Source organism: Ceratotherium simum, chromosome 4, assembly GCF_057802395.1.
Source record: "Ceratotherium simum simum isolate JZ-2026a chromosome 4, ASM5780239v1, whole genome shotgun sequence".
Taxonomy (NCBI): domain Eukaryota; kingdom Metazoa; phylum Chordata; class Mammalia; order Perissodactyla; family Rhinocerotidae; genus Ceratotherium; species Ceratotherium simum.
Genome location: NC_141903.1, coordinates 36356039 through 36368739, shown reverse-complemented (window position 1 = coordinate 36368739; position 12701 = coordinate 36356039). Strand labels below are relative to the sequence as shown.

Below are 12701 nucleotides of genomic sequence, written 5' to 3'. Positions count from 1 at the left end.
CAAGGAATTGAGAAGGCGGTCAGGAGATATGAAGGGGGGAGGGGTCCCGTCTTTAGTTTTTCAAGGGAAGTAGGTAGTTTTAGCCCTGCCACCCCCCATTATGCTGTTGGAAAGGGGGGGAAAACTACTTCAAACAATAAAAAGTTCTATCTAACCATAATCCCTTCTGCTCCATTGTCCCTTGCTAGAGTCTCTGGGTCCCTGGGGGCAGTGGCAACCTCCTGACAGTGGCCCCTGGGGCTTAGCAGGTATGGTTCCTCCCCACTTTCCCCTCCTTCCCCAGCCATAAGTCTGAATGGGAGGAGGTGACACAGGAGGCTGAGCCAGCTCAGGGCTAGATCCCCTGTAACTGGAGCAATAGCCAGCCCTTCTGACAGAGTTCGCATACATCTAAAAAAGCATCTTGTATATCTTAATGATTTCTCAACAGCCCTTGATTGAAGCATGCCCAATTTAGTCGTGCCGTAAGTAACTTTTTATATTTCCTTGGGGAATTATTTCACTTATGAATCTTTTTTGAATCTGCTATCTTGATTAAAAGTTGATTTTTTTATTTTTTATTTTTTTTTGTCTAGCAAAAAGGGTGGTAGCACCATCAGTCTTCCCTCATTACCCTCTCTGAGGCAGAAGAATTCTTTCTGAGGGGTTGGGGGAGCAGCAGCCAAGCCTCCCCCGTGGTAGCACCTGGGGGTACGTGACCTGAGAGGGAGCTGCCCTGGAGGAGAGGCTCACAGAGAGGTTGTGGGAGACATTGCCAGTCTCCCGCCCACATACACTCCCCTACCTGCCCTATATCAGGGGCCCTCCCAACAGTGTTACACTGGGGGGGATTGTCCAGTCCATTCTACCTTTCGAGTGTCTCCTCACCTGTAGCTTGGGAATTTGAGATGGAGAACCCTTCAAGGGTTCGGCTTGAGAGCACAAAACTGGTTCAAATCCTGGCCCTGTTTCTGTACAGCTGCCACAGCCTGGGTAAGTCACCTCTCCTCTCAGAGCCTCAGTTTCCTTATTTGCAAAATGAGAATGTGATTGCTAAACAGATTACCAAGGAAGTAAAGGGTTTACTTAGCACAGTGCCTCCAGAAAGGCACCCTTTATTATTTTCCTTGGGGGACCCCAGCACCAGGAAGCAGGGTTGGAACAATGCTGAGGGTCCTATCCCAATTCTAGACAGTATTTGGTTCTTTTCTTCAACCCATTCATTATCTAGTCCTAGTGACACCCCTTGAGGTGAAGTGGTTGGGACTGGCATAATTATCTCCCAGAGGAGAATAAGGGTCTGGTGGGGTTGGGACTTACCCAGGGGCTGCCCCAGGAGGCCATTTCAGAGCTCCTGACTCTCTTAAGAGGCAAAGGTCAGGGCTGCAGCAGGAAGGCTGGAGGGCAAACTAGGGTGAGAAGCTCTGAACTTAGAGAGAAGGGCCTTCCCTATAGACACCCTCCCTATCCCTCCCCCATTCCTAATAGTTGGGGGAGGGACTTGCCCAGGTGGTGGGATTTCTGGCTCTGATCTCTAACCTCTGACTTCTGACCTGCGGTGGGCTCTCTGAGGGCCAGAGTCACAACTGAGGGTGGGGCCGAGGGGACCAGCAGCAACGATGGCAGCTCTGGGAGTTAACGATTTACAAGGGGCCCCTTCCTGAGGCCTCCCTCCTCCCAGGCCCGCCAGGCAGGCAGGCAACCCGTGACTGCCCAGGCGGCTAGACACAGAACCAGTCTCGCCAGTTCAAAGAGCAGTTCATCCTAGGCCCACCCCCAGGCACTACCTGAGCACCCCATTGAAGGGGAGTCTGAAGGGGAAAACAGAGTAGGAGTTGGTGGGTGGGGGTCCCCTGGTCTGAGGAGAGAGCCTGGGTCCTGTTTTCAAAAGTCCTAGTATGAAGGGCATTTAGGACCCTGCTCTGCCTTCTGGGACCAGGTCTGTGAGGGGAGGCTGAGCCCTACCCCTCCACCTCCAGCAAGCCTTCCCCATGCCACCCTACCCTAGCCTGCAGGTCTTGGGTAGGGCACTTTCAGGGCAGTCGGGCTTCTGGATGCTGGGGCACCCCTCCCTTTGGGCCTGGTCTGGGGCCTCCAGGTTTGGAACACTGTGCTCTCCCCTCCCCCAAGGCCCCATTCAGTTACCTCCTGGCCCCTCCCTCTTCCTGACCCTTGGGGGCCTGGAGCCACAGCTGTGGCCTCTGGAGCACACAGTCCCACTCTCCTAGGAGAGACAGTTGAACCATGATTGTGCCTAGAGAAGTTAAGAGTTACTTTCAGGGCATGGCGCCCCCCAAACTGTCCCCAATCCCCTTCCCCTCTCCACATAGAGGCTGAGTTCCCTGTGCCTGGCAGAGAATGGGACTGTCTGGTTGTGTGTGGCATGTGTGTAGATATGCCTGGGCAAGGGGAAATATGGAGTGTGAGTGTGTGTGTTGGTCTGGGCTCTGTTCCCTCCCAGCCACACCCCAGAGTCATTTTGTTCTGGGACTGGAGTCCCCCCTCTGCCCTCCTCCCTTCCCTACTATTTAAACAGCTCAGGGCCAGGCTTAGGCCACCAAAGTGACTTCCCAGGGACAGGCGGGCCTTGATCTCTAAAGAGACAGACCTGGCTTTTCTGAATTTTACCTCTAATTTCACAGCTCTCTTGTCCTTTCAAAGGTCATGGGGGCAGGAATGAGGAGACCTAAGGGCCAATGGTCAGTCAGTATGTGAGGGCTGAGACCCCATGTCTAAGCAGTTAAGCTTCTCTCTTCCCCTGCCCATGTTTGCACCCCCAGGCCTGCCCTGGGATTTTGGCTGAGGTCACAGTCCAGTGTGACCCCACAGAGAAGACTATCCTACACCCTGCCTTGAAATGCCTTTGCTCCCATCCTTTGTGATACAAGTGAAGGAACCAGGGCCCAAAGAAGGTTTAGGCCAGGCTCCAAATTGGCCATCTTTATTGAAGACCCTAACTCCTACACTCCCCTCCATGCAGCCATTTCCCAGTCACTGGATGTTTAATCAATGACTGACATACAATGACCGACATTAGCTGATAAATGGCAGTAGTGGAAAAGGCAGATCCCTCAGACAAGGCATGGATTTAAATCCTGTTCCTGCTACTTTGTAACCTTAAGCAGGTGTCTGAGCCCAAGGATTAAATAAGCATATGCACAGAAAGCAGTTAGCAGTGCCAGACACATAGTAAGTGCTCAGAAAGATGTTGGCTACAATTGTTATTACTGGTGCCTACTTAGTGCCAGGCTTCAGACCCAGGGCAGGTAGGAGACTCTCCCTTACCCTCAAAGAATTTTCATGGGTGGTGGTAGTGAGGAGAGAGAGAGACAAATGAACAAATAAAAGCTATTTCTGTGCCATGTGGTCACTGTGGCCATAGAAGGGGACGGATGAGGGACCCCAAAGCCAGGCCACAGAGTATAGTTGTTCAATGCATGCACTGCAAAAAGCCACCTGGCCAAGAGAGCTAGGAAGACTGAAAGACAGTCCATGACCTGCTGCCAAAAGGGGTACCTATATCTGCCAAAAGGGGGTAATTTTTTCTAATTTGCACAAAGACTAATGGTGGCTCTGTATATATGGGCCAAATTGAGGCTGGGAGTGGAAGTCAGAGAAGGTTCCAGTGGAGGTGACAAATGCTCTTGGTCTTCAGTGAGGAGTTCACAAGGTGAGCTTGATTAAGGCCCTTCTGGGCAGAGGGAAGAGTGCATGCAAAGCCATGAAAACTTTGTCTGAGGGAACCACCAGTGTTGGGTGGTGTTGGTCAGCAGGGCCCAGGGATTGCAGGGAGGGATAGGGCTAGTTAGGGAAGCCAGGCTGAGCCAGGGAAGGGACTTGGTCTGAGCCCTCTGGGCTCTGAGGAATCACTACAGGATGTGATACAGGTGAACCCCAGGACAGATTGTATGTGAGAAGCCTCACTAGGTCAGCAAATCTCCTCAGGGGTTAGGAGAACAACTTTGGTGCCATCTCACTTCAGTTTCCTCATCTGAAAAATGGAGATGATACTACTACTGGGGCTGATGTAAGGATTAAATGAGATAATGTACCTTCACTGTTTAGCACAATGCCCTGCTCAGGATCAGGGCTTCATAAATGCCAGCCATGGATATTATAACCAGGATCCAGGAGAGCTGGATCCAGGTACTGGCCTGACACACTCCTACCCATAAGACAGGGCAGGTAGGTGCAGGGCCCCTCTCTCCCCCAAAGGCACTGGAGACTTAAGGAACTTGCTTACTGAATCTAAGCTGATTGATTGAATAACAATGTGAAACTTAAATATTCCTTTTGGGAGGCAGGGAGAGGGGAGGGAGTAGTGAGCCAGGGTGGCTTCACTTCTTGTGGAAGGGGGCTGGGGTGGAAATGGTCTCCCCCAAGGCCAGACCTCACACCCAATCCTTCCTAGATGTCCCTCACTTGTCTCACTTGTTATGGTGGGGAGTTCTGTGTGGATGGTTTGCACATGACATTTCCTATTCGTGTTGTACTTTTCATGTGGACAGTTCTGCCCCTCTCCACTCTGGATCCTACCTGGGTGGATAAGTGAGGGTCTGGGTCTCCCTCCAGTTCTTAATTTGCAGGAGAAGGGAAGACTCCAAGATCCACTCTCTAAACTGAGCCGGGCATATGCCAACACCCCTTCCCTGGGAAAGTCATCACTGGCATCACTTGCCTCATTTCCATTGCAGCCTGAAGTCCCTTGGCCTTTGCCCTCCTGGGGAGGGGGGGAGAAGTCCCCCCAAAAAAGTGGATAATTAATAGTAACTCCCTAAGATGGAGCTACCACCCACCATCCCCCATGGATCCCAGCATGAAGCTTTTCTGGGGTGTGCAGGACCTGATTCTGCACCGACCTTAGGCTTCAGGAGCCCTGCAGGATTGAGTTTCATTTCTTGGGTCCTAGTCCTCTGAAGTCTATGATTAACTCCTGGGGAACAGATACCCCCTCACAGTCTGTGCCTCAGCTTCCCCAGAAAAGGTAAATAGAAGTGGGCTAAGTGCTTGGAGATCCTGGAGCATCTAGACCTGGGACCCTGCCTCCTTTTTCCTTGTATGGTCAGTGCCCAAGACATAACCTGACAGGGTGGGGCCCAGAATGTCTATCTTGCTTTTACTCACCTGGAGTATTTGTTTGGGGTGGCTTTGAGGAAGGGTGCTGGAGAGGAGAGGAGAGGCTTAACACCTCCACTAGGGAGCCATTCCTTGGCCCATAGTTAAGGGAAAACACTTAACAGCATTTGTGGAGGGAAGGGAGGGGGGTGTCCACAATGTCTGGGGAGGGGTCACTCCCTGTGGCCTGGGAGGTCAGGAGGGGTAGAGAGGCAACACATTCCAGATGAACTCTGCCCTTTGACACCTCTCTCACTCCCTTACCCCCTGGCTGGATCAAGGTCCCAAATTTAGAAGGCTTGGAGGGTGGGTGCCAGCAGCTGCGCCCTGGAGACCCAGGCCCCAAGGCCTTTGCCTGCCTGAGAGACAGGCTGCACGGAGGAGGAGAGGAAGCAGTGAGGTGGGAGCTGGTTTCACTTCTCCTGCCAACTTGTGGCTGGAGGCACCCAGTGTGGCTGGAGGCACCCAGGTTTCTGCAATTAACTCCCTGTTATCTGGGCCCCAATCAGTCTTGGGCTGTAACACTTAAGTGGATGCAGACTCCCCCAACTGCCCTGCCCCTCCCCTGCTGGGGTCTGGGGGCTGTGTTTTCTCTGCCTCATGGAGCAAACACAAACCCACCCCCACAAATTCCACAGAATTGGAGAAACTTTCCACTTTGGATTTATCTGCAGTTTGGGATTATACGAGCCCGGAGCTTGCTCTATGGGTTCCTGAGGTGGCAAGAAGAGGACGTCTGCAGCCATAGGATTAGCCCAAGCTGGGCAGGTGGAGGGGCACTGAGTGAGGGTAAGGACAAGCGGGCCTAAATCTGTACCCACCGGGCTTTTGTTCTGTCTTTCAACCAGTGTCTACTGAGCGCTGCTCTGTGCCAGGCACTGTTTCAGGCTCCGAGTTCGAGTTTGTAGGGCAAGGTCTCAGAGCACCACAATGTAGTCGCCTTAGCTTCAGGACTCAGGGCTTGGGCTGGCGCCTGTGTAGGACACAAAATGTCCTTTCTCAGGTCAGTTTCCTCATCTGTGAAATGGGGACAGGAATCTCTGCCCCTTTTCTCCCGGGAAACTAGAGCCCACCGAGTCAGAGAAAGCGCTCTGGGAAGGGTGGCGTCTTTGAACACGCGTCTGGCGCTAAGAGCCCTCGCCTAGGAGTTCCCAGCCCAAGGCGCACCTGAGCTTAGGGGCGCGGCCAAACCCTCCCTACTGGTCCTCGTAGCTTCGCAGCCCACTGAAGAGAGGGGACAGAGGGACGGCGGACTTCAACGTAAGGTGGGTGTCCAAGCCCATGCACCCCTCACTCTTATTTTTTGTCAAGTTGCGGAGAAAGAGGTGAAGACGGGGCGCGCTGGGGAGCTGAGCATGGGGCCGACCTCTTCAGAGCGCGAGGAGCTCGAGGCGCAGAGGCTGCGGCTCCGGCCTCAGAGCCTGCGGCGTCCAAGTGGCCAGAGCTGCGCTGAGAGGGAGGCGGAGGGAGGAGGGAGGGGAGCCGAGGTGGAAACGGGGGGAGGAGGAGGGAGCGTTGAGTCCGGTCCGGGTTTTGCCGGCAGCCCCCGGGCAGCGTTCAGAGCTCCTGCCCGGGCGGGCGCGCGGCGGCGGCGGCAGAGGCGGCAGAGCCTGAGCGGGGAGGTAGAGGCGGCGGCACTAGCGGCAGCAGAGGCGGCGGCGGCGAGAGCAGGCGCCCGAGCCGAGCGAGAAGAGCGGCCGAACCTTGTCCCCCGAAGCCGAGCCCGACGTCCCAGCCCTGCCCAGCCTGCGGCCAGCCATGCGCGCCGCCTGCTGAGTCCGGGCGCCTCACGCTGCGCCCTCCGCCCGCCGCTCCGCGCTTCGCTCGGGGGTGATTAGTTGCTTTTTGTTGTTTTTTAATTTGGGCCGCGGGGAGGGGGAGGAGGGGCAGGTGCTGCAGGCTCCCCCCCCTCCCCGCCTCGAGCTAGCCGCGGCGGCGTGACTCCGGCTCCGGACCCGGGCACGGCGGGCGGCACGGCTGGAGCGGAGCGCACCGCGGCTGTGGTGCCCAGAGCGGAGCGCAGCTGCCCGCCCCGCCCCTCCCCCTCGGCCTCGCGGCGGCGGCGGTGGTGGCGGCTTGGACGACTAAGAGAGCCGGTAGGTGTCGGGCCATGGCCCTCCCCCGACCCCCCCGGAGGCCGGCCCCCTCCCCTTCCCCGCCTACCTCCCTCTGCTCCCCCGGGGCCCGGTGCGCGGCCGGGGCCGGAGTTCGCTGCAAGTCGGCGGAAAGTTTGGCGGCGCGGGCTCCCCCGAAGTTCAGGTGCGGAGAGCCAGGGACGGGGAAGGAGGGGTCCGTGTTTAGGAGGGGCGGGGGGGCGCCCGCAGCCTGAGCCACGGGGCCCCAGAGGCTGGGAGCCCCAGCGTCTGTGATCGCTCTGTGGCCGCTGCTATACCCAAGCTTCCCTAAGCCGCAGTCGGCTCGGTTGCAGATCACTGAGTTCAGACAAAAAGAGGGGTTTTAGGGTCGGGTACGGCGGGTTGGCGCCTTGGATTGGGACTGGAACTCTCCCTGCGGGGTACCGTCCTCTCCCCAAGTGCTCGAGCTTCAGGTAGCTGGGGCGGCGGGAGCCGGGGTCCTCACCTCTTGGTGTTGGGCGGGCGCTCCGCCTGCGGGGGCGGCTGATTGGAGATCTGCGGCGCGCACTCCCCTCATCAGACCCCACTCGGCAGCCTTGTGTTTTGGGGGCGACGGTAACTGCTCTGAGTGCCCTGGGCCACGCGTGGCTGAGTCTTCCCCTCCACTTGGAGGGGGCGGCGGCCACTTCTGCATTTCCCCTCCCGGCTCCTCGCCCCCGCTGCCCGCGGGGTGCCTGGCGGGCTGATCAAGTTTGACCTTTTTTTCCGTCCAAGCATTACCCACCACCACCACCGCTCCCCGCGCAGCCTCTCTCTCCCTTCTTCTCCAGCCTTGGGGAGTCCCTTAGGCTGTCTGCCGAGCCCCGCGTGGCCAAGCAGCGTGCAAAGCCAGGAGGGAGAATGGGGGTGTTCCTCTAGCTGCGGAACTGTGGGAGGCGGGTGTCCCAGGCGTCTGCCTCGCTGCTCTGGCCCCAAATTCACCCATGAAGTTCGGCCCCGAGCCCCCATCCCCTTTGCTTCCCCAGAGCGAGGGGCTGAACCGCCGAGAGAAGAATGTGTTAATTTTCTTGCTGGGGAAGTTGTCCTCGCCCGGAATGGGCTGCTTTCCGGCGGGGAGCGCGGGGTGCGCCTGGCTTTGTTTATTTGTAGGATCGATAGAAAGTGAGTGACCCCAGTTTCTGAATGGGGGGCCGTCTCCGGGACCTGTCAGAATGAGCAAAAAGCGAGATCGCTTTTTGTTTTTTTTTCCCCTCAGGACTCGGAAGGGGTGCGCGGAGTTGGGCTGGTGCCATGGGTTGCAAGGAGGTACCAGCAGATTTGGGGTGTTCTGTAGGGACTCATCCGGAAAGACCCACTCCCTCCTCTGGCCTCCTGCGACGGCGGTCTGAAGGGTTAGCAGTCGCGCCCTACTTTGCCTCTGGACCCTGGGTGGTCTTAGAGTCGCGTCTTCGGATTGGGGAGGCTGAAGGGGGTCCGGCGAGCCAGCCTCTTGACCTCCGCCTTTCCCAGCGCGGCGGGAGCTGTTCGCAGTCCTTGGTTTTGGGGTGGGCTCAGCCCCCCCGCGTTTGTGCAGGAAGCGCTGGGGAGGGGGGCGTATGTGATCGTTCAGCCCTCGCCCCCGCCGGAGCCGCCCCAGGGCGGCCGGCAAACAGAGTCCCTTTCAAGTTTTCCGCTGGGGCCGCCTGGCGGGGGTTGCGTGCGCGGTCGCTGTGGACTTGTTTGGAGCGCTATTTGAACGCTCGGCGCCACCTCAGCTGCCCCGGCCTGCGGGGGCGGGGGGTGTCCGACCGTGCGCCAGAGAGCATTTCAATTAGACGTTTTTAGGGGACGTACTGGCCTAAGCTTGCCCTGATCTCCCTCCCGAATGACCCCGATACCCTGGGTTCCAGCCGCCATAGGAAATCCAGGAACTGGGACCTGAAGCCTCCTCGTAAACCCCTTTTGGAGAGCAATGCGGGGAGACTGAGGCCAGTGCTACCTACTAATGCGTAGTGTTGATTTAGCAGTTTCCCTGGATGAGACTCGAGCAAGAGCTGGGGGAGGGGGGGCAGAGGGGAGTAGTGGCCCGCTCTGCAGCTGTCACCCCCTCCCAGAACGGAAATTGTCTTCTCCCCTTGGGGAGGAGGGAGAGGGGGTGATTTTTGCCCTGAGAAGGGGTGGGAACAGCTGAGGGAGGTTGGCCTCTGAGTTCTCAGTCAGCCCTGGGGATCTGGGTAGAAGCCGCCCCCATCCTGGCAGGAGCTGGGTATCTCTCAGGGAAGCCCCTAGGCAGCCTTGCGCCTCCCTCTCCCATGCCATCTCCCTTTCCAAGTTGGGGCAGAGGCTTCTTTGCAGAAGACAGACCCTTGGCTGGCTGGCAGGCTGGCCGTTGGCGCCTTATTTATGTGTGTATTTGGGCCCGGCTGTTTTCCCCGCTCAGCAGGTGACCCTGGCTCGGGCTTCCTATCTCTCCCCTTACAGAGCCTGTTGACTTACCCGTGGGCCAGCGGCCTCGTCTTTATCACGTGAGGCCTGGAATGTCCACCCGGCTGGGCTGGGTTGGGGAAGGGGAGGGGAGGGGAGGATTCTGCATCCAGGGCCCAGGCCAGCACAGGCCTATGTTCTGTGGGCTCACACTGTGACCCCCAACTCTCCCTGCCTCTTTCTGGCTTTTTGCCTGCCTTCTACCCATTTGGCAAGTGTGAAACTGAGGCTTTAGGAGTGTGGGGGCAGGGTTGCATCTGGATATAGAACCAAGTCTCTGGGAATTAAATACCCCATCTTCTTTAGGACCCCACCTAGTTATTTATGGGAGGGAGATGGGGGTCTCCCTGGGAGGGAAGAGTGTGGTCTGGGCAGGGAGGTCAGCTGACTTTCCAAGGTGCAGGATAGGGTGGAGGAATGAGGGGATACTGATGAGCCAGACCCAGGCCTTCTTTCCTAGAGCCCCTATCTGGTGGTGACCATGAAGTCAGAGCTAACTCCCCAAGCATGGTGCCCTAGAGCATGCCCTAATTGGCCAAGGATGGGGCAGGGCTCACTTACTGTTATTACTGTTATTATTATTGCATACTCTTTATATGTAATTCACTTATTCATTTATTGGCCCAATGTGTATTTATTGAGCACCTACTGTGTACCAAGCCCCACGCTTCTGGGGGTGCTGAAGTGAATCACTGACTCTGCCCCTGCTCTGGAGGCAAACCCAGTGTGGAAGCTCCGCCCTCTTTCCCCACCCCCTGGGGCCCTGATTGGGACTTTCCCTTTTTTTTGCCCCTGGGGCTCCCCTCTCTTACCTCCACCACCTGGTCCCACCCTAGTCTGTGTGTGGTTGTATGGGTGTGTGTGTGTGTGTATGAGTGTGTGTGTGTGAAGTGTCCTTGATTAAGTGTATTAATAGTTAAACTCTCACTCATAGCTGGAACTCACCAGACCACAAAAAGCCTCCCCAGTTACTCACGCGCTGCTGCCCAACAAGAATATCCCACTCAAGTTTTTTTTTTTTTTTTTTTCCTTTCTCTTACTTCCCCCTTTATTCCCCCCAACTCTGAGCCCACCTCTGAGGCTGCAGGCAATGAGAAAGGACTGCCCCCTCAAAGATCAGGGATCTCCAGCCATTCTACCTGCCCCCTAAAGGCAGTGTCAGCTGCTAGAGGAGGCTGTGTGGTTCTAGTCTGTTGCTCTGGGATGTGGGAATCTGGGCAGTGTGTGTGCTTATGACTCAGGGCATGTGTATCTGTGAATCTGTGGGTCGAGTGTGTGTCTGTCTTGGGGTGTGGGAGTCTGAGCGTGTGTTTATTTGTGAATCAGGGCATATATATCTGTGGATCTAGGAGTTGTGTATGTCTGCATTGCATATGTACATGTGTGCTTGTGAATCTGAGAGTATATATCTGAAAGTTGGATTTGTCCCTATGAATCTGGGAATGTATGTATTCTGAATTGTGTGTGCTTAGAATTTTGGAGAGTGTGTGTTTATGATTTGTGTATATCTGTGTTTTGTATATCCTTATAAATCTGGGAGTGTTTGACTCCCTGAGTGGTATATCTGATTTGAGAAAGTGTGTGTGACTCTGAGAGTGGGCATATCTGAGCCGTGCAGGCAGTGGTCTGTGTCTGTCTTTGGTGGCTGGTGTCTGTGTTCCTTTCTCTTTCTGTATCTCTGTCTGCCAGTCTGTCTTTCTGAATCTCTCCCTCCCTGGTTGAGATCCTGCGTGTGTGAGTATGTGTAGCCTCGAACCTCTCCCACTCGGTCCTTCCCCTCCCCTGCCCTTTCTGTCAGTAACTGGGCAGCCTCCCTGTCTGCCTGCCTGCTGGGAGTTTTGGAAGCCATGGAGGGAGACAGGCTGGGGCCGGGGTGACAGCGCGTATCCACGGCAATGGCAGCCTGTGATTATGGGAATAAAAGGATTTTAAGGTCATGGGTGTATTTTGTTTTGTTTTGTTTTATGTTTTTCCCCCCTTTGGTGGAGCCCGTGGCAGCAGAGGGCCAGAGCTGTGTGTCTGCATGTTGGACGTCTGTCCCCATGCAAATGAACATGGATATGTCGGGCTTTCCTGGGAGCATGAACACATGTGTGTACATGCATGAGCAGAGGCAGTCAGAGCGTGTGTTCCTATTTGCCTGCTCCCCATGAGAGAGTCCACAAGGCTGTTCCCTGGGGGAGAATTCCCAGGAAAACTTCTTGCTTCTTGGTGTTACATGGAGCTGGAACTCTGCAGTCCTCTCCGTGTGCTGAAGAGGATCTGGCCCCAATCCTTGCCTACCCATCCTTCCCCCCACCCCGCAAGTAGGGTGTCTGGCCAGAGACTGGCTAGGCCCAGTTACCTGGGCCAGGCCACGTCACAGGGTGTCAGTGCCCCTGGCCCCGCTCCAGCCCCTGTAATTGCATTCTGCCGCCTAATCCCCCCGCCAGCTCAATTAGATGGCAAATTCTTCTTCATTTCCTGCCTCTGATGCTGGCCTCCCTCTGGGCTTGCAATGCCTGAGAGGGAGGGGATCCTGCTCCCCTTCCGCCAGCACTGGGGGCTTTTGGGGTATGTGTGATTATTTTCTGGCACAATGGCCCTGGGGTGCAGGTTGGAACCCTGGGGGCCAACAGGACAAGGCTCCACTGACTCTTTTTGGACTAGCCTCAGTATCCCCATGCTGGGGGAGGGGGCTTGTGTTATCTGGTACACGGGCTCTGAGTAGACCAGGCAGATCACTCTGGCCGGGCCCCTAGGCAGTGCCCTCACCCTGGGTCCCCACAGGCTCTGCCCATCTCATTCTCCCAGAGCAGGTGCTGGCCACCTCCTGGCACAGCAGTTGTGACCTTGTTTTTCACCTTTTCATGGTGTCTGTTCTAGGGGCCAATAGGACCACTGAGCTCCCCTCTACTGGGTCCTCCTAACCCCTCCCTTGACCTCACCCAGACAAATGTGTTTGAGCACTGGCTCTGGAATCAGTCCTGGCTCCAAATCCTGGACATGTCACTGTCTAGCTGGATGTATGACCTTTGGGTGAGTTGCGTTCTTCTATGAGCCTCAGTTTCCTTATCCCTGAAAAAGGAT

At 56.2% G+C, this 12701-nt stretch overlaps 1 protein-coding gene across 3 annotated transcripts in view; it reads left to right on the top strand.

Moving 5' to 3' along the window:
* The first annotated feature begins 6340 nt into the window (after positions 1 to 6340).
* CXXC5 (CXXC finger protein 5) overlaps positions 6341 to 12701 on the top strand; it is a 35017-nt gene continuing 28656 nt past the window's right edge. The window contains exon 1 of one of the 3 annotated variants that reach the window (XM_087429705.1): positions 6341 to 6359. The gene's annotated coding sequence lies outside the window, so the exon portion shown is untranslated. Of the gene's footprint in view, positions 6360 to 6686; positions 7191 to 7261; positions 7354 to 12701 lie in introns of those variants that run through there. The other 2 variants (XM_004420108.3, XM_004420110.3) reach the window with 2 other exon arrangements.